Source organism: Sceloporus occidentalis, unplaced genomic scaffold (genome assembly GCF_023333645.1).
Source record: "Sceloporus occidentalis isolate IW3139 unplaced genomic scaffold, rSceOcc1.0.p SCAF_1, whole genome shotgun sequence".
Taxonomy (NCBI): Eukaryota; Metazoa; Chordata; class Lepidosauria; order Squamata; family Phrynosomatidae; genus Sceloporus; species Sceloporus occidentalis.
The window spans coordinates 7262997-7288306 of record NW_028316981.1 but is presented as its reverse complement, the minus strand read 5'-3'; the positions used below and the strand labels follow the sequence as shown (position 1 = coordinate 7288306).

Sequence of the window (25310 nt, the reverse complement as noted above, 5' to 3'; positions counted from 1 at the left end):
AAAACAGCACAGCCATGAAGAAATCAAAGCAGCAAATGAAGCCCATCATCCACACATCAGAGCATGCCACACTAACAGCAAGAAACCCCAAAAAAAGCAACCCAGCAGCTCTAACCCATCATCCACACATCAGAGCATGCCACACTAACAGCAAAAAACCCCAAAAAAAGCAACCCAGCAGCTCTAACCCATCATCCACACATCAGAGCATGCCACCCAAACAGCAAGAAACCCCAAAAAAAGCAACCCAGCAGCTCTAACCCATCATCCACACATCAGAGCATGCCACACTAACAGCAAAAAACCCCAAAAAAAGCAACCCAGCAGCTCTAACCCATCATCCACACATCAGAGCATGCCACCCAAACAGCAAGAAACCCCAAAAAAAGCAACCCAGCAGCTCTAACCCATCATCCACACATCAGAGCATGTTACCCAAACAGCAAGAAACCCCAAAAAAAGCAACCCAGCAGCTCTAACCCATCATCCACACATCAGAGCATGCCACCCAAACAGCAAGAAACCCCAAAAAAAGCAACCCAGCAGCTCTAACCCATCATCCACACATCAGAGCATGTTACCCAAACAGCAAGAAACCCCAAAAAAAGCAACCCAGCAGCTCTAACCCATCATCCACACATCAGAGCATGTTACCCAAACAGCAAGAAACCCCAAAAAAAGCAACCCAGCAGCTCTAACCCATCATCCACACATCAGAGCATGTTACCCAAACAGCAAGAAACCCCAAAAAAAGCAACCCAGCAGCTCTAACCCATCATCCACACATCAGAGCATGCCACCCAAACAGCAAGAAACCCCAAAAAAAGCAACCCAGCAGCTCTAACCCATCATCCACACATCAGAGCATGTTACCCAAACAGCAAGAAACCCCAAAAAAAGCAACCCAGCAGCTCTAACCCATCATCCACACATCAGAGCATGTTACCCAAACAGCAAGAAACCCCAAAAAAAGCAACCCAGCAGCTCTAACCCATCATCCACACATCAGAGCATGTTACCCAAACAGCAAGAAACCCCAAAAAAAGCAACCCAGCAGCTCTAACCCATCATCCACACATCAGAGCATGCCACCCAAACAGCAAGAAACCCCAAAAAAAGCAACCCAGCAGCTCTAACCCATCATCCACACATCAGAGCATGTTACCCAAACAGCAAGAAACCCCAAAAAAAGCAACCCAGCAGCTCTAACCCATCATCCACACATCAGAGCATGCCACCCAAACAGCAAGAAACCCCAAAAAAAGCAACCCAGCAGCTCTAACCCATCATCCACACATCAGAGCATGTTACCCAAACAGCAAGAAACCCCAAAAAAAGCAACCCAGCAGCTCTAACCCATCATCCACACATCAGAGCATGCCACCCAAACAGCAAGAAACCCCAAAAAAAGCAACCCAGCAGCTCTAACCCATCATCCACACATCAGAGCATGTTACCCAAACAGCAAGAAACCCCAAAAAAAGCAACCCAGCAGCTCTAACCCATCATCCACACATCAGAGCATGTTACCCAAACAGCAAGAAACCCCAAAAAAAGCAACCCAGCAGCTCTAACCCATCATCCACACATCAGAGCATGCCACCCAAACAGCAAGAAACCCCAAAAAAAGCAACCCAGCAGCTCTAACCCATCATCCACACATGAGAGCATGTTACCCAAACAGCAAGAAACCCCCAAAAAAGCAACCCAGCAGCTCTAACCCATCATCCACACATCAGAGCATGCCACCCAAACAGCAAGAAACCCCAAAAAAAGCAACCCAGCAGCTCTAACCCATCATCCACACATCAGAGCATGCCACACTAACAGCAAAAAACCCCAAAAAAAGCAACCCAGCAGCTCTAACCCATCATCCACACATCAGAGCATGCCACCCAAACAGCAAGAAACCCCAAAAAAAGCAACCCAGCAGCTCTAACCCATCATCCACACATCAGAGCATGCCACCCAAACAGCAAGAAACCCCCAAAAAAGCAACCCAGCAGCTCTAACCCATCATCCACACATCAGAGCATGTTACCCAAACAGCAAGAAACCCCAAAAAAAGCAACCCAGCAGCTCTAACCCATCATCCACACATCAGAGCATGTTACCCAAACAGCAAGAAACCCCAAAAAAAGCAACCCAGCAGCTCTAACCCATCATCCACACATCAGAGCATGTTACCCAAACAGCAAGAAACCCCAAAAAAAGCAACCCAGCAGCTCTAACCCATCATCCACACATCAGAGCATGCCACCCAAACAGCAAGAAACCCCCAAAAAAGCAACCCAGCAGCTCTAACCCATCATCCACACATCAGAGCATGTTACCCAAACAGCAAGAAACCCCAAAAAAAGCAACCCAGCAGCTCTAACCCATCATCCACACATCAGAGCATGTTACCCAAACAGCAAGAAACCCCAAAAAAAGCAACCCAGCAGCTCTAACCCATCATCCACACATCAGAGCATGTTACCCAAACAGCAAGAAACCCCCAAAAAAGCAACCCAGCAGCTCTAACCCATCATCCACACATCAGAGCATGTTACCCAAACAGCAAGAAACCCCAAAAAAAGCAACCCAGCAGCTCTAACCCATCATCCACACATCAGAGCATGTTACCCAAACAGCAAGAAACCCCAAAAAAAGCAACCCAGCAGCTCTAACCCATCATCCACACATCAGAGCATGTTACCCAAACAGCAAGAAACCCCAAAAAAAGCAACCCAGCAGCTCTAACCCATCATCCACACATCAGAGCATGCCACCCAAACAGCAAGAAACCCCCAAAAAAGCAACCCAGCAGCTCTAACCCATCATCCACACATCAGAGCATGTTACCCAAACAGCAAGAAACCCCAAAAAAAGCAACCCAGCAGCTCTAACCCATCATCCACACATCAGAGCATGTTACCCAAACAGCAAGAAACCCCAAAAAAAGCAACCCAGCAGCTCTAACCCATCATCCACACATCAGAGCATGTTACCCAAACAGCAAGAAACCCCAAAAAAAGCAACCCAGCAGCTCTAACCCATCATCCACACATCAGAGCATGTTACCCAAACAGCAAGAAACCCCAAAAAAAGCAACCCAGCAGCTCTAACCCATCATCCACACATCAGAGCATGTTACCCAAACAGCAAGAAACCCCAAAAAAAGCAACCCAGCAGCTCTAACCCATCATCCACACATCAGAGCATGTTACCCAAACAGCAAGAAACCCCAAAAAAAGCAACCCAGCAGCTCTAACCCATCATCCACACATCAGAGCATGTTACCCAAACAGCAAAAAACCCCCAAAAATGCAACCCAGCAGCTCTAGCCCATCATCCACAAATCTGAACATGCCAGTAGCAAAACCCACAATCCACACTTTGAAAACACCAAAAAAATAAAAATAAAAAAAATAAAAATTAAAAAAAAATTAAAAAAATTTAAAAAAAATTAACAGCACCCCAGCACCCCAGAGCAAAAGCATGGTCACACTGTCTCAGCCCAACCCACCCCACAAGAAGAAGGTAAAAATTCATCAACCTACCGGTAGAGAAATTCCCGATGCCGGTCTTGATCCGAAGATACACCTGGCAAAGGCAGCAAAAGTCCAAAGCCAGGAAAAGTCCGAACCGCAAGTGAACCCAAGAGTCAGAGCTCAAATATCAACTCTTCCTCACACAGTCCACAGGGCCAGACAAAGGAGCCGATCAATGGAAGCCGGCTTTTATTTCGCAAGGCAAGCCACCCCCCCCAATTTCGTTAGCCAATGCAATTGATTGGCTTGATTTCTCAAGCCAATCACTGCTGCTAACGAAATTCAAAAATCGCGCCTAACCCAGCCCCCTGGGTTAGCCGTTAGCCCTTTAAATCCCTGGAAAGCCTATCGCTGCACTTTGCATTTTTTGAATTTCGCGCCGAAAAGGATTGCGTAACCCGAAGAATCTTTCGCAACCCGGGACAGCTTTTTCCAAGCCGCATTTTTCGTATCCCGAAAAATTCGTAACCCGGTCCTTTCGTATCCCGGGGTACCAGTGTATCATCATCATATTATTAACATTATACTTTATTTATATAGTGCTGTAATACAGACAATAAAATATGTTACATATTATATACAAATAAATAATAACTAAATTGTAAAAATTTATATAATATAGTTTATTACAATTTAATTATAGTATATATTTGTATGTAATGTGTTATATGTACAATATAATTATATGATTATATTTATAATTATACAATTCTGTGTATATATAATTTATTGCAATTTGATTATAATATATATTTGTATATAATAAGTAACGTATACAATTATATAATTATACAATTCTGTTGTACATATATATGTGTGTGTGTATGTATGTATACGCAAATATATATATATAATGTATACAATTTAATTATGATTATATGTATTTGTATATAATATGTAATATAGACAAAAAGCTGGCTTCCAGCTTTAAAATTGATTTTAAAGCATTTTCTTACCCAAGGAGAGTGTTTCTAACAGGTTCTTCACAAGAACATCTTCGTTCCTTTCCAGAACTTGGCATGTGATAGCAGTTTTACCAGCCTTTTGAAAGAGGGAGAATCTGGCACAAAGGAGAGCATTTCATCACTTAAGGCACTGTGTTCCTGGGGACACCACTCAGTGCTGGAAAAAGTAAGGCTCTGCAGGCTTTTTGTTCAGGAACCTACTGTTCTGTCTGGGAATAGCGGAGGATTCTGGAAAGGGGGAATCATGTGGAAGAGCTTGGAGGAGAATCTACTCAGTACAGAAGGAAAGCACCAGTGATTCAGGCAGTTCTGTTATCAGAAATCTGTGAAGCCCCGAGAGGTTTGCAGTCAACTCCATGCTCTTTGTTGTCAATGGCTGAATCCTGAAGAACATACAAAGGCTCAGATTCTGGACCTGGTGATCCTGGAGCAGTTCCTGGCTGTCCTTTCCCCAGACATGGCAGCCTGGGTCAGGGAATGTGAGGCAGATACCAGTTCCCAGGCGGTGGCCCTGGCTGAAGGTTTCCTCCTGAGCCAGGCAGAGAAGAAGAAGCAGGAAGAGCAGCAGGTAGGAGATTTTCCTGTTGGTGCTTTAAAAAAATGTTGTAAAAATCCCTCCCAATTCACTATCCTATATTTTATTGAAAGAATCAAAGGGGGTAAGATCATAGAATCATAGAGTTGGAAGAGACCATAAGAACCATCCAGTCTAACCCCCTGCTATGCAGGAAATCTGTCGACATCATGTATAAGTTGAGGGCAGGTCTTGGGACCAAAATTATGGATTTTAATATGACCCATGGATAAGTTGAGGTTAAAACTTAGGGGGCATGTAACAAAGGAAGTAAATTAAAAACAAAGGAAAAGTATGTCAAAGAACTTAGAAAATCCCACCAAGCATAACTATTTGTGCTTACCTAAAGTCTTGATGGATGAGGTGGGAACTACAGTAAATCTTGACTATGCAATGTGTGGGGGAGATGTAAGTGGGCTAAGAAAGCACAAACAAGTCAAAAAGGATGAAAAGAAAGCAAAGAAAATGATGACTAAGGCCTGATACAGACAGGCCAAAATAAAGCTGCTTCAGGGCACTTTGGAGGTATGCTGTTTAAATGATACATGCGTCCTAAGAGTCCAGAAGCCACACCAAAGCCACGTTCTAGTCCTTAGGACTGGAGTGCAGCTTTGGTACAGTTTCCAGACTCTTAGGACGCATGCATCATTGAAACGCCATACCTCCAAAGTGCCCTGAAGCAGCTTTATTTTGGCCTGTCTGTATAGGGCCAAAAGTTAGCAGTGATTATAGCTTTTGACTTCGGTGTGATAATTTTGCCTGATTTTAAACCACAAAAGCTGACAAACATAAACAAATGTCTTATTCAGATCTGTCAAAGCCTGATTCCTCTTCGTGCTCCTTTGAAGATAGCTCCAAAGAGCTGCTGCTGCCACAATTTTCTCAACCAGGCATTCAAAAAGGTCAGAAATGGCATTGTGGCAGAGAGAGTAGAAGGAGTCAGTGCTTCTTTTAAGTTCTTCCAGGACAGACTAAGCTCTTGTCTTTCGCCACTTTACTCATAGAAGGGGATGGTTCCTTTTTTGATCCGAATTAAAGTACAGTACCTACGTTGATCCGTGGATAAGTCAACCCAGGTTTTTAAGCCCAGATCAAATATCCTTTAAAATTATCACTTAGTAAACAAACTGTCTTTTGTTGTTCTTTGATTAACTTTAAGTTCAAGCTCTGGTTCTAAATCTAATTCTACTAAACTTCCCATATCTGTATCTGCCGCTTCACTCCGTTTACTTCCCAAACTTGTTCCAATTTCCAAATCCAAGCATATTGACCAACAGAAGCATTAATGTTAAAAGCTGTCTGCGACCCAAAGTTCTAGGCTTCAATGTTTTAAATATACTTATCCAGTTAATAATCTTTAAAATAAAGTTGGCAGCAACCTGTCCACCATCCCGGACGGTGTCTCAAACGTGGCTGTGGCTAGTTCCTCGATCCCCTCAGCTCCTCCATGAACAATTTCTTGAACACCCAGAGCAGGAACTGGACCTCTGTGGAACCCCTCTGAGCCCCCTATGCCAAGTGGGTAATTCCAGCTGCTGATAATAGCTCCAGCAGCCTTTCAACTATATTTAGTAGGTGTACCTTAAACAGAACACTTAAGATTCCACCCAGTCGGGCACCATTGCCAACCAAAAGTTTGGGATGGCTCCTTTTTTGATCATAAAGTACAGTGCTTGCATTGACCTGTGGATAAGTCAACCCAGTTTTTTGGGTCAGTGTTTTGCCTAAAATTATACCTATCAAAGGTATAATAAGTTGTGAAATACCATTGGAAGTGCTGGTTTTCAGGGTTACTCTCCTAGCCCTCTGCAGCTCTAACTACCTTCTTCTGTGGAAAGAGTATGCAATTTGGGCCTTACCAACTGTCAGAGCCAGAAAACTTCTCCATCCTGACTTTCCAGTTCATGCATACAGGAGTGCCATTGACTCTCTAGTGATCTTGTGATCTTGTGTGGGTTTCATGAGAAAGCTGCTTGGATTGCCAGTCTTCCTGGGTATATGTGCAGTAAGGGAACAGAAAGCTGTATTAGAATGGTTCCATCTACAGGGCTGGTTCCAGAGAGGGGCACCGGAAGATTCTTGTTCAGCCACATGGCTATTAAACTGTGAGGTCCACAGGGTTCCTTTCTGTCCACCATGATGTTTGCTGGATGGGACCATTGGGATGGAGTGAGCAACTGTAGAAGGCTCCAACCACATCCCTTCCCACAAAAAAACCCAAAAAATGTCCCCTTATACTTGTAATGGCCATCTAGAGGGCACAAAGGGCACCATGTTTTTAAGTCTTCCAGGGATTAACCTTGAAGGCCATAGGTTCCCCACCTCCCTCTAGAGTATTTGGGGGGTGAGAAATGTTGACCTCTTGAGGGGTCCTGAAGGGTTTGCACTTTGCCCATCCCTGCATTTGGTTAAAGTGATATGTTATTTCTACAATGCAGCTGCATCCAGAGTCTACAAAGACCTCTCAAACTGGTGACTTTCATTTTGCTAGTTGAGTTTGGAAGAATAGAAGCTGGTAGCAGGGCACACGTTAAATAACTTTCCCTTTTGTCTATTGTGTCCCTCACAGGAGATGGAATGCAACTAGGACCAAGGCAGGATGACTCAACTGTTGATTCTGACACCTGTAGAACAACATTTGTGAGCCTGGATCAGGTAAGGGACAGGTTATTGTTGTTGTTGTTTTCTTATATGATGCCTTTCTCCCAATATAGGGACCAGAAAGGTGCGAGTGGGGTGTACCATCTCTGTTCTTCTCTGTGGGCCTGAAGAACTCTCTCTTTACTCCTTTCTTTTCATCAGATTTGCCCACCATAGTGTCTGTAAATGTTCTGTAAATCAGAACAAGTTTTGCAACCTCCAAGACACACAATTTTCTGTCTGATTGCAGTCAGCATTTTTTTGGGGGGGCTCACAAATCCTCTTTCATCTCCCAGGTGACTTTTGCGGAGGTGGCTGTATATTTCAGGAAGGAGGAGTGGGCCCTGCTGGATCCAGACCAAAGATCCCTGCATAAGGAAGTCATGGAGGAAATCTTGGCGATCATGGCCTCTCTAGGTGAGTCTCCCTCCTTCTCTTGGTTGATCTAGTCAATTTGCAGAAGCTCTTGAACCATGGTAGCCTCTTCCTGCCACCTCCCTGTACTTCTGCAAGTTGCCATTTTCTTCTTGCTGGCCTCGCTGAGCATATTCTTACGTGGAGTAATCTCAACATATGGAGGACTATTTCCACTCCTGTCAAATTTTTAATTCATTTCAGCAGCCTGGGTTGGTTTTTGTCACCTCGTTAAAGGATGCTTCTCCCTGGAAGCAGGAAATGTACAATCCTGAATGTGGCCCTTAATCTTTTGTGCTCAATGCCATTTCACAAAAGCCACCCTCATTTTTTAAACAAAAATTTACCTGAAAACCATGCCCAAAGCCCCTCCTATATGTTTTATTTATTTGTTTAGAGTATTTATTGTCAGGGATGATGGGAGTTGTAGCTCTTCACCTCTGGCTCTAACTCACCACCTTGTTATGCAGCGGAGCTGATCAGCTTTGATCAGTGGTTAGTGCTTTTCTTCCAAGCAGCAGAGTTTCAGAGAATAGGCTGAAGACCCTGACAAACTCTCCAAGCCTTCTCACTCTTCTTCCACAGATGTCTCCAAACTTCTCCAGGGTTCTGCTGGCTCTTGTATCTTCACTCAAGACACCAGACAACTCAGTAGTCTTATATAAAAGATCTACTTTATTCTACTATATACAAATAACTATATGCCCTACAAATCACAATCTCTACAATCTCCAAACTACTCCAACTACCCACAAAATACATTGGCAAACATAGCAATTATTATAGCCATTGTTAAACACCACCCACTAGTCAGTTTCCACCCAGTGGGCGTGTACATTCATTTTGATTGGCTCACATAGTTCAACCCATACTTAAGAATTTCATCATTTCACCTTGTACACTTAATGAATCTCAGGTGCTTCCAATTGTACATTCTACAATTCTGTCCTTGACATTCAGGACTGCTAAATTACATTAGCTTTTTCACCTGTGTGGCTTCTTAATTGCTTTTGCTTAGTCACTGTGACTTTCACATACATGTTTTATTTCTACTACTGTATGTCCCATGTTGCATTTTCCTTAACATTTATAACCCACTCTTCAGCCACAAAGGCTCTCAGAGGGGCTTACAGATTGTTAATTTGACAGTCCCCCCCCCCCTCAGGCTTACAGTCTAAGTAAGACAGGAAACATAAGGAAAAGGGAATGATAATATAGGAGAAGATTAATTCCAGTAGATATTGCCTCTTCTTCTCTCTCTCCAAGGGCAGGGCAGTGGAAGTTGAGGCATGGGGGTATCCAGGTTTTTGCCCGCTTAGGACCTGGTTTACGTCTGGCAACTTACTCTCTGGCTATGTCGAATCTGGTGGAAAAAGTGAATGATGGAAATGTTTACAGGGACTTGAGAGCAGACAGATGGAGACCTTCCCTTTCCTACTTTAAGGAATTCTTTTCATTTGCTTTCATGCTCCAACTGGGATAGCTGTGTCCTATTCCTGGCATTGAATTGTCCAAAGATCAAGAAAGAGGCAGAGTGTTCTAGAGGGAATGGGGAAAAGAACAGCTGGAGGGAATGGCTTTCAGGACTTGTTCAGTCTTTCTGCAAAAAAGTAGACTGAACATCAGTGGTTGTATGGAAGCACAAGAGGAGTGATCTAGCCTGCCGCATTGGGACCATGTATACAGAGGCTCAGCTGTGTACAATTAAATTTTATACCAAAGCCACTAGCCTGTCAGGATCTTATTTAATATAGTTGTTGTTAAATGAATATGCCAGCTTTACAGAGTTTGTTTCAGAGCTAAGAACTGAGCCGCGATCCCTACGGGAAAAACAGCAACAAAGCAGGGATTCTCCATTCATGCCCCCTTGCTCAGATAAGGGCAAGCAGATTATTTCCATAATACGTGCCTGTGCCTGTTTTCTAACAGCTGCCTAATATGCTATTCCTAAAATAAGTACCATACCTGATAATGCTGGTGACAGGCTATAAGATACTGCATGATAGTGCAATGTCTACTATATCCCTACTAAATCTATGATTCTATAAATTTTCTGATATTAGTTATGTGCTCCTGTGTATGTTTGTGTAGATATACTCACAGATACATATATAGACATTTACAGGAACACACAGTTACTTTCAGAAAATGTATAAAATCATAGATTTGGAAGGAATGCAAAAATGATCTAGTCCAATATCCTGCTATGTTAGAATACACAATTAATGCACTCCTGAAAGATATCCATTCAACCTCTGTTTAGAAACCTCCAAAAAAGGATAGTCAACCATCTTTCAAGGAAGCTGGTTCCACTCTCAGTTCTTAAAGATATTCTTCCTAATATTTGGCTGGAGTCTTCTTTTTTTTTTTGTAAAGTACCTTTTTTTTTTCAAGACCAGAAGTGGAGTTCTGGTTTTGTGTCTTTCTTTTGGGGGCATTTTTTTTTTTAAATTTGTGCATCCACTAAAGAGTCTCAGGTGGAAAAAAATCACTCCCTGGGCCCACCGCAGTTGCCCATCCCTTGTCTAAAGGGAGCAGCAAGAAGGCTGTGATGAGTTTGAGATGTGGTTGTAATGGTGGTGGAATGCAACCCCCCCCCCCCAAATCCTTATAGCAGCCAGCATTTCAAAAAGGAATTGCAAGGGATACTGAGTGGATATGGTCTCAGCAGACCCCCCACACAGCCACCTCCCCAATCTCAAATTCATTTGCTGTATGGTGTCGGTTATCTCTTTCATGCCAATTTCTGTTTCTCTTGTGGGATCTTACTAGTTGTTTTGGTCTTTTCAAGGTGAAAGGCAGGAGAGTGAAGGAGAACCAAGGGTGTCTTTCCTGCAAAGAGCCCAATGTCAACAGAAAGAAGAGAAGAGAACTGAAACTGACACTCAAGAAAAGAGGGGGAACAAAGTTGCTGCTTCTAAGGCTGGGAACATCTGTGGAATCCCAATTCAACAAACAGTAGAAGAAGGAAAGGAATGGAATAAATGTATTTCTCTTCAGTGTGTGAGGAACTCTGTTTCTACGATACACCTGAACCCTCACTGGGGCATGAGTGGAGAAAAAATTCACACAACAAAGAAAAGATGTGAACTTTTAGAGTGTGGGAAGAACATCAAGTGGAGGTCCGAGTTTGTGTCCCATCAAACAGCCCACACAGGGGAGAAACTCTTTCAATGTCTGGAGTGTGGAAAGAGATTCAGGCAGAAGATGCATCTCATCTCCCATCAGGCAACTCATGCAAGGGAGAAGCCATTTATATGTTTACAGTGTGGAAAAGGCTTTTGTCGGAAGATAAACCTCATACATCATGAATGCATTCACAAAGGAGAACAACCATTTAAGTGTCTACAATGTGGAAAAAGTCTTTCTTCCAAGATCACCCTGGCCCGTCATCAAGCAATTCACGCTGGGGAGAAACTCTTTAAACACTTGGAATGTGGGGAAAGATTTGGTCGGAAGTCAAGCCTCATTTCACATCAGTTAATTCACATGGGGGAGACACTATTTAAATGCCTGGACTGTGGAAAGAGCTTCAGATGGAAGCAAAAACTCACTCAGCATCAATTAACTCACAGAGCAGTGAAACTTTATAATTGCTTGGAGTGTGGAAAGAGTTTCAGTGAGAAGCGTAGCCTAATTTGTCATCAGGCAATTCACACAGGAGAAAAATGTTTTAAATGCTTGGAGTGTGGAAAGAGTTTCTCTTGGAAAAAACACCTCATTTGTCATCAAGCAATTCATATAATTGAGAAACCATTTAAGTGTTTGCAGTGTGGTAGATGCTTCACACAAAAGGGAGGCCTCATTTCTCATCAGTTAACACACACTGAAGAGAAACCCTTCAAATGCTTGGAATGTGGAAGAACCTTTAGTCAGAAAATGTATTTCATTTCTCATCAAGCAAGTCACACAGAGGAGAAACGTTTTAAATGTCTGGATTGTGGAATAGCTTCAACTGGAATTGTAGACTGAAAACTCACCAAGCAACTCATACAGGAGAGAAACCCTTTGAATGCTTGGAATGTGGGAAAAGTTTCAGTCAGAAACCACACCTCACACGTCATTCATTAAACCATACAGGGGTGAAACCATTTAAATGCTTGGAATATGGAAAGAGCTTTGTTCGAAAAACAAGCCTCACGAATCATCAGGCAGCTCACACAGGAGTGAAACCATTTAAATGTCCTGAGTGTGGAAAGAGTTTCTCTTACAATACATGCCTCACTCGTCATCAAGCAATCCACACAGGGGAGAAACACTTCAAATGCTTGGAATGTGGAAAGAGCTTCTTTCAGAAGACAGGCCTCACTTGTCATAAAGTAACCCATACAGGGGAGAAACCATTTAAATGCTTAGAGTGTGGAAAGAGCTACTGTCGAAAGACACACCTCAATTCTCATCAGTTGACTCACACCAAAGAGAACCCGATTTAAATGCCTATGGTGTGGAAAGGTTCTCAGTTCCAAGACGGGCCTCACAAATTGTCAACCAGTGTACATGGTGGAGAATCCATTTAATTGCTTGGAGTGTGGAAAGAGCTTTACCTAGCAGACAAATCTCACAAACCATGCAGCTCACATAGGCAAGAAACCACTTCAGTAGCTCAAGTATCAAAATCACTTTAGTTAGAAGTCAAGCTTTTCTTACCATCATGCACCTCACACAATGAAATATTTGAGTGTGGAAACAGCTTAAGTGACTCCCACTGTAGAAACCATTTCTATGAATTCAGTGTATAAACAACAGATGTCAGAAAGTATTAGTTTAGTCAGATGGAAACTCTACTTTGTTCTCAGGCAACTCGTACAGGAAAGGAACCATTAAAATGTTTAGAGTTGCCATTAAAGGGAAAGCCTCACTTATCATCAAGCTATGGAGGGAATTTAAGTGAGAGGTTAACTGGCAAAATGCATATATTTGTGCAGAAGAGAAACTGATTAACTGCTCTGAATATGAAAAGAGCTTTAGTAGGAAGACACAGCTCACTTGTTATTACACAACCCAGACCAACAAACTGAAGAACCAATCAGATCCTTGGTGGAGTGACATATATTTCAGTCAAGATGAGCCTCACTTGTCATCAGACACCTTGTGCAAACAATAAACCACTTAAATAGAATGAGAAGCTGCCTTTTTTACTCTAGTCTACTTACTGAGGGCCTGATTTTTTTCATAGAGGAAGCCAAAGTAGGGGAGCGGGATTAAACCCAGCAGATTATGAATTATCTTCTCTGCCTCAGAAGCCAGAGTAATGGCAGTCGGAACATGGAGGGAGGGAGACTCACCTTCCACTGGGCCAAAGTATGATGAAATTGTGCCTGGCTTATCTTTGCTCACTCAGAGCAACAATTGTTGGGAAATGGAGAGTGGTCATCTTCTAAAGTAGCAGGCGTGTTATTCCAAAATCTCATTTGATTATTTGAAGGTCTTTACCTCAGTTTATCTGAATTAATAAAGGCAAAAAATGGGAACCCATGGCTTCAAAATGGTCAGCAGGAATGGCTCCCTTGTGTGTGAAGGTTTGATTTGTCTCCATTTATGTTCTTGCTAACATAGATAGGACTTCACAGGCATCTGCGAAAATAGGAACAGCTTCCTTGTGGGTGGGGAGTTTGGTTTGTTAACAGATCTGAAGGACAAAACTGAACATGTGGAAAATTCTAGACAATTCTTCAGGTGACAATCTCGTTGAATGTCTATCAGGGTAGGTTTGTTTGGATAGGAACCTTGTAACTACATGGTGACTCTGGGGCACTAAAACATCTAATCTTGGTGGAAGGTGGTGTATTAGGATGGAAGGTTTGCCCCTTATATTGCTTATGAAGAGAAAAGCTTTCACATACTGAAGTGGGACAGGACCAATATAATGCTCTTTTCTTGATTAGAAAAAATCACCCAAGAAACAAGAATTTATAATACCAGAATGGTATAGACAGGATTGTTGTTGTTGTTGTGTCTTCTCAAGTTGTTTTCTATTTATGGTGACCTATCTTTGGGTTTTCTTGGCAAGATTTGTTTAGAGGTGGTTTGCCTTTCCCTTCCTCTGAGGCTGAGGGAATGTGACTTGTCCAAGATCACTCAATGGTTTTTCCATAGCCGAATTGGGATTCAAAACCTGATCTCCAGAGTCCTAGTCCAACATAAACTTCTATAGACAGGATACAATAGGGAATTGCTACCATGTGAGGAGAGGGGAGGTCAAGTTGGTCAACTCAAAGTATGGTGATTTGGTGACGGGGACAGTCAGTGGAAAATAAAGATTGAGGGATGGAAAGAATAAACACATCTAGGCATCACTGTATCATCCTGTCCTTTGCCAGCATCTGGTTCATCATGTGGCTCCCAATAAACAGCAGCCATGAGGACAACTTCAGTCAGCTGAAGGGACACAAGATATATTTGCCTTTGCCTTATGTTTATTGCTGCACCCCTTCTCCTCTCTTTATGTAATGAATAAACCATATTTTTCATTGAACCTGTTACTTAATTTCACTTTGGCAGACCCTTGAAGCTGGTTCAGCTGAGCATGTTGATTGAATATGCAGATGATACCAAACTAGGAGGAGTTGTTAATTCCCCAGAGGGCAGGATTAAAATTCAAAATGACCTTCACAGATTAGAGGATTGAGCTAAAGCTAACGATGGATTTCTACAGGGAGAAATGGAAGGTCCTACATTGAAATGCACAGATATAGGATGGAAGACACCTAGTTGGACAACAGTTCATGTGAAAGGGATCTAGGAGTCCTAGTAGACCACAAGTTGGACATGAGTCAGCAGTGTGATACAGCAGCCAATAAAGCCAATGTGATTCTTGACTGCAGGAATACAGTGTCTAGATCAAGGGATCATAGAATCGTATGTGACAGAACCACTCTATTCTGCTTTGGTCAAGCCTTACCTGAAATATTTTGTCTAGTTCTGGGCACCTCAATTTAAGAAGGACATGGACAAGCTGGAAAGTGTCCAGAGGAGAGCAGCCAAAATGGTGAAAGATTTGGAAGCCATGTCCTATGGGCAGTGGCTTAGGGAGCTGGGAATGTTTGGCCTGATGAAAAGAAGGTTAAGAGGAGATAGGATAGTCATGTTTATTTATTTGAAGGGATGTCATATCAAGGAGGGAAGAGGCTTCTTTTCCATAGCTCCAGAGACTAGGACAAGGAGCAATGGATTCAAACTGCAGGAAATGAGATTCCACCTCAACGTTAGGAAGAACTTCCTGACAGTAAGGGCTGTTTGACGGTGGAACAAACTCCCTCAGAGAGTGGTGTAGTCTCTTCCTTTGGGCGTCTTTAAACTGAGGCTGGATGGTCATCTGTCAGGTATGCTTTGATTGAGAGTTCCTGCATGGCAGAATGGGGTTGCATTGGGGTCTATTCCAACTCTATGATTCTATGATCCTATATACAGGCCACAGCCATCAAATTACAAAAATGATTAAAACCCTTTAAAACTTTTAACAGTCACAGTTAGGTCTATAACATATAAAGCAAGATGTTTACACTAAAATAACCTTGTTAATGCTGCCAAAGAGTACTTGTGCCTCGAGAAACTACAAATCCCAGGATTCTGCAGGATGGAGCCATGGCAGTCAAAGTGGTGTCAAACTGCATTATATTTCTACAGTGCAGATGCACTCTAATAAAGGGTTGCCTGGGATTTGCAGAGGCAGAGATATCACTGGAGCTCAGTGGTTCCCAAACTTTGGTCTTCCAGGTATTTGGACTTCAGCTCCCAGAGTTCTTGACCCTTGGCCAAACTGGCTGGGGCTTCTGGGAGCTGAAGTCCCAAATTATCTGGAGGACCAAAGTTTGGAAACCACTGGAACAACTTTCCTTCCTCTCCAGGAATCTGTTTCCTCTTGTTAAACGTTTGGGACGCTGGGTCCACCAAAACAATAAGTACATTCAGAACCTCAGCTCCCAGAGTTCCCTGAACTGACCCATTCAGGCTAGAAACTGTGGGAGCTGAAGCCATAAAACCATAGAGTTGGGGGAACTCTATGGTTCAAGAGCCCTCCAATCCAATCCCCTTCCATGGAGGAAGAAAGGCTTCTCTTCCTAGAGAGGAAAGAGGTTTTGGGAGGTAGGAGCTAGTGTCTTCCTCTTCCGTCCATCTGTTCCTAGGTGAATTTTCCTAGAGAGGAGGAGGCTGAGGCTGCAGGGACCCCAGAGGGAGATGGAGAAGAAGGGGCTCCTACTGTTAAGACAAGGACCCCAACCACCCTTTCAGCTCCCTGAGAGTAAAGGATCCTTGTTTTTGTCCCCAAGGAGGATCTGGTGAGTCCCTTTCCACCCTTTTGGATATTTGGGCTAAGAGAGAGAGCCCAAAAATATGTAGTAGTAGTAGCAGCAGCAGCAGCAGCAGCAACATAGTCTTTCATCATTTTGGTTGCTCTCCTCTAAAAATGCCCCACATTCTTCTTCACTTGTGGGGCCCAGAACTTGAACAGCATTTTAGGTGAGTCTGACCAAAGCAGAATAAAGCAGCACTATTACTTTCCTGAACCTACACTATACTATTTTTAGGGAGAGACCTAAAAATCTCACCCTGTAGACATTGTAGAAATATAGAAGGTCATGTATCTGCTGCCTATAAACAGCATATGTACTGAAAATATGAAGATGGGAAGCATGGACAGTGGATAGTCAGCTGCTGGGAATGAAACAAATAGAAGAATGGTGCATAATATGAAGGTTTTTCTGTGTGGGCAAGAAAGGAGGAAGCCCACTATCGATCTTTGCCATTCATTCTTTATGTTTGTTCCCTGTACAGAGAAAGGAGCCAGTTTCCAGCTTGAACTTGGTGGTTAAACATCTTCCTACCTCAAGAGACTTAACTAGCTTGTTGCCTCAGCCATGCAGGAAGACATTTTCCCATCTCTACAACTGTAACTTTCAACTGCTAGTCCAGCCAGCTTCTCTTTATGGAATGGTGTCTGTGTGTCAGGGATGCTGTATTGTGAAGCACCAAAATATCTTGAGCCGGCTCATTAGGCACTGCAGATATTTCTACCTACAAAATTAATATTTTAATAGAACAGCAAAAGAGAAGTCAAAAAAAGAATTGTCAAGGACAGAGCAAATGTTGTGAAGTACTTCGTTTGTGGCTTTGAAGGGAATGACCCCCCCTTTTCCCCACCCATAGACACAACCTCTAGATTTTTTTTATTAACTCTGTTATGGACAATAAAAGGAGCACATTCTCACCTTTGAAAGTGCTGATAAAATATTTGCTTACTTAAAGAAAGTGTTTTTAATATGTTCTTCACAGAACATCTTGGTTTTTTGGTAGGGTTTGATATTTATCAGGAATTTTCCCAGTCTTTTTCCTGAGGGAGAATCTTCCAGAAGAGAAAAGAATTTCTTCACTTCCATGATCACTACTCCATGGTGGAGAAGCAAGACCCAGCTGGCCTCAAGTTCAGTAAAAGTGTTCCTATTGTTTGAAGTGAGAACAGACGGACATTACGGGAAATAAGAACCATGCAGAAGAACCTGAGGGAGGATACACTCAGTTCAGACATACAGTGCCAATGCTTCAGACAATTCCATTATAATGAGGCTGTGGGGCCCCGGGAAATTTGTAGTCAGCTCCACAATCTCTGCTGTCTGTGGCTGAAGCCAGAACAACACACTAAGGCTCAGATCCTGGACATGATAATCTTGGAACAGTTCTTGGCTGTCCTTCCTTTGAAGATGGAGAGCTGGGTCAGAGAATGTGGGCCAGAAACTTGTTCCCAGGCTGTAGCCTTGGTGGAAGGTTTCCTCCTGAGTCAGGCAGAAGAGAAGAGACAAGAAGAGCAACAGGTGAGAGTCTTTCTTGTTCATACTTATAAAATAATGTTTTTTAGAAAATCACTTCCTATTCACCATAATATATTTTCTGCAAATCATCAAAGAGGAAAGACCCCAAACCAACTTTAATTTTTTGTCATCTTTGCTTATCTTTATGATGCCAAAGGTATTTCTGAAAGAGAGCACCGACAAAGTTCCTTTGGACTCCAGCCAGGAAATGCAGTATAGGTGGATCATGCAAGAAGAGGACAGAGATGTCACCTTGTTAGGTAAGGATGAAGAGGAGAATTCTTCAGTTTCTAAAGTACACATAAAATGTGTGGGATGCACCTATTCTCACCTGAGTTATGTAGAGGAGATTCTGATTTACAGGTATCTTGTTTGAACAATTCAAGCATTTCACTTTTTAACCAGCACTTAAAAAGATTTAATGTGTACTGGGCAATGATTGACTTAATATACAGTGGAGTCATATTCTATCAAAGATGTGAAATCTTTATAAGTATAAAAGATCAGTGGAGGGTTGGTCTAAAGTTAAGATGAATTTCAATAGGGAGAAATGTAAGGTACTACACCTAGGCAGAAAAATAAAAATGCATAGATATAGGATGGGCGATACCTAGCTTAATGAGACTGCATGTGAAAGGGATCTAGGAGTCCTAGTAAACCACAAGTTGAACATGAGTCAACAGTGTGATGCAGCAGCCAAAAAGGCCAGTGCGATTCTAGGCTGCATTAGTACAGATATAGTGTCTAAATCAAGGGAAGTAATAGTGCCACTCTATTTTGCCTTGATCAAGCCTCATCTGGAATACTGTGTCCAGTTCTGGGCACCACTTTCAAAAAGGATGTTTCCAAATTGGAGCATGTACAAAGGAGGACCACCAAAATGGTGAAGGGCCTGGAAGCCATGCCTTATGAGGAAGGTTTAGAGAGCTGGGTATGTTTACCCTGGAAAACAGACGGTTAGGAAGTGATGTGATAGCCTTGTTTAAATATATGAAGGGATGTCATATTGAGGACAGAGACCAGTACTCAAACCACTACACCAAGCTGGCTCTTGTTGTTTAGTATATGTTTAGGATATTTATTTATTACTGTTTTTAATTTTATATTGTTTGGGCTGAGTTTATTGTTAGCGATCCAGATATATTTTGTTATTGGGCAGGTTATGAATATTGAAAATAAATAAAAAATTGAAAGGCTTTCCCTAACTCTTTGAACTTTTGGCCACTTTACCATTACTGAGTTTACGAAGACCTTCTAAATGTGTGACTTTGGCTTTGGTAGTGTAAGTTTGGAAGACGTAAATGAGTACTAGATAAAATAGTAAAGACTTTTTCCTTTGCTTTTTGTGTCCCCCCCAGGAAACGGAAAACTGCCAGGACCAAAACATAATGGTTCAGGTCTTCATTTTGATGCTTTGAGAACAACTTCCAAGAGCCTGGATCAGATAGGGGGCAGGATCCCTGGAGGACCAAGAAGCGGGCAGGTGGGGTGTCTCTGTCCCTTTTTCTTCTCCTTCAGCCTAAAATCATCTATCTTTCTTTCCCTTCCATCTGTTAATGTCCTTAGTAATGAAAACAGGTTGCATTGTCCCAACCTGCTGTTTTTGCTTCTGATTGGGGTCAGCATTTTTGACTTACAGATATAGGCATACCTCAGTTAACAAAGCTTCTGACAAAGAAGCTCCTTTAGAGTGCCAACCAGGTGTAGTGGTTTGAGCATTGGACTATGACTCTAGAGATCAGGGCTGGAATCCCTGCTGGGCCATGAAAACTGACTGTTTTCATCCTCAGAGGAAGGCAAATCAAACCCTGTGGACAAATTCTCCCAAGTAAACCGTGCCAGCTCCACCTTCAGGTTACCATAAGTCAGAAATGACTTTAGCCACAACAGTCAGCATCCTTTCCCTCCCTCCTCCTCACCATCTGGTTCCAAATGCTCTGTTAAAGAAGTAAAGCCCAGGAACACATCTACAGTACTTTGTGAACTAAGGCATACCTGCACTATTTCTTCTCCCAGGTGACCTTTGAGGAATTGGCTGTGTCTTTCAGCGAGGAGGAATGGGCTCTGCTGGATCAAGATCAAAAGGCACTGCACAAGGAAGTCATGGAGAAGAACTTGGCAATCGTGGCTTCTCTGGGTGTGTTTTCCTCTTTCTCCTGGTTGATTCAGTTACTTTGCAGGGGCTCCTGAATCAGTGTAGCTTCTTCTGGCTAGTTTGGTGTACTTCTGAAAGCTGACTCATGCTCTTCCAGCTGGACTGCTTCTGAGGACAAAATAAGTATCCATGGGAGGATTTCGGCTCCCAATTGTCCATGGGAAGAGATATTCCCACCCCCTTCAATTTTTTCATTTCATTACTGTAGGCTGGGCTGGTTTCTATGGCTCCTTCAAAGGGGGTCTCTCCTGTCACCTTTCTCAAGGGTGCAGTGGATAGTGGCAGGTTCAGATGTGCTTCTAAGCATGGCCCAAAGTGTGGGGAGTTGCCCACCAAGGTATCCACCTCTTAAGGATCTGGTTTACCTCTGTGGCTATGTGCACTCACCAGTAAGAATGTAAGACAGAATTGTTTACAGGCAACCAAGAGCAGAAAGGTGGAGAGCTTTTCCTCTTCCTTTGAGGAATTCTCTCCTTTCCATTTCTGGCTTCCTCTTGGTAACCAAGCCCAGCTCCTTCCACTGAATTGCCTGAAGATGCAGAAAGAGTCAGAGTATCCAAGAGGGAAAGAGGAAGTGAGCAGTTAGAGGAAATGGATGCCAGGATTTGCTCATACATTCATTGCAAAATGGGTTAGACCTCTGAATGACCATATGGAGTCAATGGTGGTGAGCAGTCATGGAGAGCAGAGGTGTGTAGCCTACTGCAGTTGTTCCTTGGATCCTAGAGCTCAGTTTTATATCAAGCCCTCAGAAGCATTCAGGATCTCAGTTCATTTGATGCTACATACTGTATACAATCAGATCTCTGCTTTTGTAGATTTGATGATTCACAGATTTTTATTAATATGTTATCTCGAGGAATCTCTGGGTCCTTCAGTGCCATTCTGTGGTCAATATCTGTAGGACCTGGAAATTCTTAGAGATAACACTTAATATATTGCCATATTACAGTCATCCCTCCTAATTTATGGGACTTAGGGGAACAAGCTGCCCCCCCCCCCCCCCCCCCCCAGAATATGGAAAATTCTCAAATTTCCCCACCTTCTGCCTGCCTGCTTGCCTGGGAGAGCTGCTGCCAGCTGTCCCAAGCAAGGGAGAGAGGTCGGTGGCGCTCATGGTGAAATTGCGAATAACCAAATTTGCAAATCCCAAGTCCATGAATACGGAGGGACAACTGTATTTTAGTATTTTAACATTTTATAGTCTTAGTTTTGTTTCTGTTTTTGATTATATATGATGATAAGAGATTCCACCTGAACATTAGGAGGAACTTCCTGACAGTAAGGGCTGTTCGACAGTGGAATGCACTTCCTCGGAGGGTGATAGAGTCTCCTTCCTTGGAGGTCTTTAAACAGAAGCTGGATGGCCATCTGTCAGGGATGCTTTGATTTGGATTTCCTGCATGGCAGGGGGTTGGACTGGATGGCCCTAGTGGTCTCTTCCAACTCTATGATTCTATGATTCTATGATTCTATGATATTCCACCCTTTGGTAGAAAGGGTGTTATAAATAAATGTTGTTGTTGTTGTTATCCTCCAGAGTGATTCTATGATCAACATCTGTAGGAAGCTGTATTAGTCTGTAACCATATTAGTCTGTAGAATAAGTATGTTGAGCGATCTTATAGCACCTTTGAGAGTAACTGAAATAAAAATGTTGTCAGCATGAGCTTTCATAGGCTTAAGTCTACTTCCAAATGTATCTGAGGAAATAGATTTAAGTCTTCCTTAAATACTTGTAAGCTCATGCTGACTTCTTTCAGTTAGTCTCAAAAGTGCTACAAGATCTATCTAGATCTAGATCAAGATACCAGAGGGTGTGGAGATAATTAGAGAAGTGTTATCTCAGGTAAAAAAAACCACATCGGTTTTATTTTATACAGTCACCCCTCCTAACACATGGATCTGGGATCCGCGGTCTTGAATACTTACGGAAGGGCAACCTCGTTGTTTCCAATGGGATGCAATGCTGTGGCATACGGCTGCACACTCTCACAAACACATGCTCCATCCAAGCCTATGGGGCTTGGATATGCGCAAGCCTCTATTTTTGCGAGGGGTCTGGAACGGATGCCCCGCAAAAACAGGGGGGCAACTGTATTCTTAGATTTCCCACTTTTCCAGAGGGAAATGCAAATGTGATTGTGTGGGGGGAGGACACTGTGTATTCCAGATGTACAGAATGTGTTTCTGAGCTGATTGCTGAGCCACAGTTTCCATAGGCCAAGTAGCATAATCTCTTCTGTAGATGGCAAGGTCTCTTCCTCTTCATTTTGTCTATATAGTCACTAACAAAGGCAGACGTTCCTTTAGTAACTGGGCCCCTTCATATAGGACTGCAACTTCCATCCTTTCTTACTGTTGGGAATTACATCTGGGGAATCAAAAGTAGGAAAGCTAGTTTATTGAAAACAATTATGTTTATTGCCAAAAATATTCCTTCAAGAGAATACACAAATAAACTAGTGTGTATCTGCCCGTGGACTGACACATTCACAGCAGCAACAGAAATGCTATGACATGTTTGGAGAATGAGGAAAAAAAGTCTTAGCCACCGGTTTGTTAAGGTTACCAAATCTTTACTGCAGCCAGGTTTTATCAAAAGGGTTGAGGGAGACATTGAACAGGGCAGGTTTGTTAAGAGAGACAGTGAAGACACTCTGTAGCCACACTTCTCTCGAATTCCTTGCTCCAGTTGCTGGAAATTGCTGTCAATTGTCTCTTTGATTCCAGACTCAGTTTCTCTCTTAGCTTGTGTCTAATTTGCTTCCTTTCTTTCAAGGTGATGAGAAGGAGAGCAAGAATGAAGGAGAACCAAGGACGTCTTTGTTACAAAGAGGTGAATGTCAACAGAAGGAAGAGAAGGCAACCAAAAGAGATAATCAGGGGGAGAGGAGGAACAAAGTCCCTGCTTCTCATGCTGATGATATCAGTAGAATCTCATTTGAAGAAATGATAGAAGAAGGAAATGAGAGTAATAAATGTATTTCTCTTGAATGTGTAGGGGACCTCAGTTGTGAAGAAAACATTAACCTTCTTGCAGGAAGAAGTCATAAAAAATGTGAGTTCTTGGGGTGTGGAAAAAACTTCAAGTGGAAGTCACACTTTATTTTACATCAAAGAATACACACAGGGGAGAAACCATTTAAATGCTTGGAGTGTGGGAAAAGATTCAGTTGGAAAAGAAGCTTCATTCATCATGAGAGAACCCACACAGGGGAGAAACCCTTTAAATGCTTGGAGTGTGAAAAGACATTCAATCAGAAGACAGATCTTACTAATCATCAGGCTATCCACACAGGGGATAAACCATTTAAGTGCTCGGAGTGTGGTAAAAATTTTAGTCGGAAAACATACCTCACTTCTCATCAAAAAACCCATACCTGGGAGAAACCATTTAAGTGCCTGGAATGTGGGAAAAGTTTCAGTTGGAAGACAAACCTCATTCGTCATCAAGCAACTCATACGGTAGAGAAACCCTTTAAATGCTTGGAGTGTGAAAAATGTTTCACCCTGAAGACAGGTCTAATTTCTCATCAAGCAACTCACACCAGGGAGAAGCATTTTAAATGCTTGGAGTGTGACAAAAGTTTCAGTCAGAAGATACATCTTACTTTTCATCAATCAACTCACACAGGGGAAAATCCCTTTAAATGTCTGGAATGTGGAAAGACTTTCAGTTGGAAGAGAAGCCTCATTTATCATCAGGTAACTCATACAGGGGATAAACCCTTTAAATGTTTGGAGTGTGGAAGGAGATTCACTCAGAAGATAAACCTCACTCGTCATCAGGCAACACACACAGGAGAGAGACCTTTTAAATGCTTAGACTGTGGAAAGAGCTTCAATCAAAAGATAAACCTCACTTCTCATCAAACAACACACACAGGAGAGAAACCATTTAAATGTTTGGAATGTGGGAAGAGTTTTACTCAGAAGATAGACCTCAGTTCTCATCAGGTAACTCACACAGGAGAGAAACCGTTCAAATGTCTGGAGTGTGGAAAGAGTTTCAGCTGGAAGAAAAGTCTCACTTGTCATCAAGCAACTCACACAGCAGGTAGACCCTTTAAATGTCTTGAATGTGAGAAAAGCTTCAGTTGGAAAAGAAGCCTTGTTCGTCATCAAGCAACTCACACAGTGGAGGAACCATTTCAGCCATTTAAATGCCTTGAATGTGAAAAAACCTTCAGTTGGAAGACCAGCCTTCTTCGTCATCAAGCAACTCACACACTACAAAAACAATTTAAATCCCCTAAGTCTGGAAGCAGCTTCCATCAGGAACCACCACTTATGAAATATGAAAATTTACACAGGGGAGAAAGCATATGAATGCTTGGAGTGTGGAAAAGGTATTGGAACAAAAATCTCACCTCCAAGGAGTTCACAGAGGAAGCAAACCATTTAAGTGCTTGGATTGTGGAACGAGGTATAAGAGGACAAAACACCTTATTTTGCATCTAGGAAAGCAGTGGTTTTAAAATGACTCTCTGAAAACAACGTAAGGTGTTATTTGGTGAAATCATGGAAAGTGTTACAGACAAAATGTTATTGTGTATTTAATTGTCAGTTCAAGTATCATAATTACTAGGTAATAAATACTGTTTGTGTGTGTGTGTATGTATACTGTATAAATGCTGAAAAGCTGATATATGATATTTAGGAAAGCTGACATATTTAGGTTTAAATTATTATTATTATTATTATTATTATTATTATTATTTTATATTTATATTTATTTATATCCTGCCTTTCTCCCCAAATAGGGACTCAAGGCAGTGAACAGCAGACCTAAAATAATACAATTTAAAAACAGTACAATGATAAAATATATAAATATAAAATTTAAAAAACCAATCAAACCAGTTAAAAAGTTTAAACAGTTACCAGTTAAAATCGAATATTACAAAACAAACCTTAAAATTTAAAATTTAAATGTAAATACATTTTGACAGGTTCCTTCAAATAAATTAATCTGTATTAATCCAGTTCTATCTGAAAATAATGTTTAGAATTTTATGTAGAGTATTTAAATGATTTTGTTTGCATTTCATTATTTGAATGAAACTTCAGTTTATGTGTCTCATTGGAAACATGATATTGACATTAAAATGATAGAATCATAGAGCTGGAAGAAACCTCAAGGAGAGAGTAAAGGCAGATCATAAGGCTCTCTAGTTAAGGAACATGAAGGCAGAACTTCTTGAAATCCCTGTATTTCCC

General features: G+C 42.1%; 1 pseudogene across 1 annotated transcript in view; it reads left to right on the top strand.

Annotated features, from left to right (window-relative positions):
* LOC149320557 (uncharacterized) overlaps positions 1-24967 on the top strand; it is a 30356-nt pseudogene extending 5389 nt beyond the window's left edge. The window contains exons 2-10 of the transcript XR_016278093.1: positions 4545-4664; positions 7642-7727; positions 10918-12673; positions 14447-14499; positions 17438-17935; positions 18090-18192; positions 19291-19415; positions 19949-20069; positions 22870-24967. The product of XR_016278093.1 is annotated as an uncharacterized LOC149320557 (transcript). The remainder of the gene's footprint in view (positions 1-4544; positions 4665-7641; positions 7728-10917; positions 12674-14446; positions 14500-17437; positions 17936-18089; positions 18193-19290; positions 19416-19948; positions 20070-22869) is intronic.
* The last annotated feature ends 343 nt before the right edge of the window (positions 24968-25310 follow it).